Here is a 2,500-nt window from a genome sequence, read left to right as displayed (position 1 = left end):
CAAGAGGGGATCGGCTATTCATCGAGTTACGAGTTGAGTTGAGTTTGAGTTGAGTTTGAGTTGAGTTTGAGTTGAGTTTGAGTTAAGTTTGAGTTAAGTTTGAGTTAAGTTTGAGTTAAGATTGAGTTACAGTTCAAAAGCACTTAAACGTAGCATTGTTAATCGTATTTTAGTATTTAAACGGTAGATATAGGCATATTTTTATCCCCTAAAAATTTTCCATCTGTTCGGATTCCCAAGCTGAAAGTCTAGTGATTCGAAAGTTATAAGGATCAAAACTTACCTTTTCGAAAATTTAAGTCAGAAAAAAAGGCCCCCGAAATTCTAGGTGAGCTGTTAAGGGTAAAAATCCGTTAAAAATGGGCAATCATACCATGTTTTAGATGTTCGAAAATCCTAGGACAGGCAGGCAAGAAGGGAATTTTAAAACAAATGTTCCGAAAATTCTAGATCTCAAATCGTCTTCCGAATAGATATTTTCCGAAAATTGACGTTGGGTGCTCGTGATTAAAAGTAGTGAAAATTCAGTACAAGTCACTTCGAAAAGTGTTTTCTCCGCGTTGAAAGATATATTTGCATAAAATTTTGCAAAATGGCATGGCTTTCCAATGATCAAAACAATCTTATAATTATTACACCTTTCACGGCATCATTCTCGTTGCTGCTGTTAAGTCTATCGACGTCAAAAACGATGTCTTCTTAGAGGGATACATGAGCTTTCTTGTTAAGCCAGTTTAAGCCAGCCCTGCGGCTATCATGAACCGTATTTGTCATCCGGCATCACAAGAACGCCGTAAACGAAAGAGGAAAACATATGACGAAATGAGCCCGCATTACGCCTCTTGCTCATAACCGCTGAAATTCTAAATTCAGCACCGAAGTTTTGTGATGTTGGCAGTTAAACGAGCCAAGCATTTAAGTAAGTGACCATGTTTGACCTAGTCACACATGTCGGAAAACCATATATTTCACTGCAAATTTGAAAGAGACAAGATGTTGAAAGTAATGCTTGATTGTTTCGCCTGGCCTTGATGGTATTACATTTTTATTTAAAATGCTATTAAGGGGTAACGTAAACTGTAAGTTATGAAATTAAATGCATGCTAATCCCTACTTCAGTCCGCTATGACGTCTAGTTGCCTAGCTACAATCCCAGCCAAAAAGATGGTGACACCAATTGATTTGGTAACCCTAGACCTAAACTTGGCTTTTAGGCCTAGGCCTAGACAAATCGAGGAATTGGGTTACTTTCGAAAACGTAAAACAATGACCTGCAAGTATGAGTGACCCGTCAAACTGAAAGTGACCTTTGTTTTAGACCCCACCCAATCTCGATCATACATTTCGAGGACACTTGATGCCACACATAAGTTCACCCCTTCCCCCCTTTTTGAAGTTGTAGGGAAAAAGCCAGGATTGTGTCACGGTGCCCAGTTATGGGTGAGTGTCACGCGCGTTTACTTTGCGACTAGAAAGGTCACGGGTGCGATTCGCATTGTTTTTCGGAATCTATACTGGCCCCTTTCTAAAATATGACTTGTTACTAATCAGTGAAAACACTATGAAATGATGTTTGTTTCGCTCACTTTCTGTTTCCCGTTTCTACATGGTAAGACTTGGGATCTTTGCCTACTCCGGGTTCTGGTCCTCACGCAATGGAATGTTGACAGTTAACCGCGGAGTCGTCGGCAAGCGTTCGAAGAGGTGATCTTTAATTGTTGATCAAAAATTGTCTGCCTGGATGCCTACTCAACGGGTAAAAAAGAAAAGGTCTACAAACAAGTTCTGAAATTGAAAGTATATCTATGATCTGAAGAAATCACGATAGACATTTCTTCCTGTCTACACTTTTACCATCCTAAAACTTGCACCGCTTTAAATCATGTTGCATAAAGCAGTTTACCGTTATTTGTCATCATTTATTTATTTATTTACTTGTTAATTAATTTCGGTTTTTCGTGCACGGTTTCTTTTGTTTTTGCAAGTACATAAATGAGAACTGACAAAGGGTCAGTAAGGGAAAAAACGCGTTCCAGGTTCCGGATTCCTGATTTTACATAAACCCTCATGCGGCTCACTGATCATTAAAACCAACGCTGCTGGACGACAAAGGGTACGTTTCATCGTTTAGCTGCGGGGGCTATAAGCTGGCTTAACAGTAAATCCCATCCTTAGCCTTACAAGAAGACATCTTTTCTGCATCGATAGACTTCATTGCTAGAAGGAACAACCGCGCGCCCGTGGCTCAGTTTGTTATGCAGGAGATCGTGAGTTCGACTCCGGCCAGACCCGCAACACTCATGGTCTTAAAATAATTGAAGAGAAAGTGGTGCCTTTGTAATAACATCCACAAATGTTAGACTTTCAAGTCTTCGCGAATAAGGACTATAAATCGCAGGTCCTGTCTCACAACCTTCAATGTTCATAAACTCTGTGGGATATTAAAGATCGCACACACTAGTCGAAAAGAGTACGGTGTTGTGGTCTGGTCTTTTCATCA

General features: G+C 40.0%; 2 protein-coding genes across 7 annotated transcripts in view; one reads left to right on the top strand and one right to left on the bottom strand.

Annotated features, from left to right (window-relative positions):
• The window catches only part of LOC137985095 (tetratricopeptide repeat protein 28-like), a 157,514-nt gene that overhangs the window by 29,630 nt on the left and 125,384 nt on the right, over positions 1-2,500 (bottom strand). The gene's annotated exons all lie outside the window — the stretch shown is intronic.
• LOC137985461 (uncharacterized) overlaps positions 1-2,500 on the top strand; it is a 4,632-nt gene that overhangs the window by 75 nt on the left and 2,057 nt on the right. The window lies entirely within an intron of this gene.

The sequence above is a fragment of the Montipora foliosa genome, chromosome 14 (genome assembly GCF_036669935.1).
Source record: "Montipora foliosa isolate CH-2021 chromosome 14, ASM3666993v2, whole genome shotgun sequence".
Taxonomy (NCBI): domain Eukaryota; kingdom Metazoa; phylum Cnidaria; class Anthozoa; order Scleractinia; family Acroporidae; genus Montipora; species Montipora foliosa.
The sequence above is the reverse complement of the archived record's forward strand: the minus strand, read 5'-3'. Positions and strand labels throughout refer to the sequence as shown.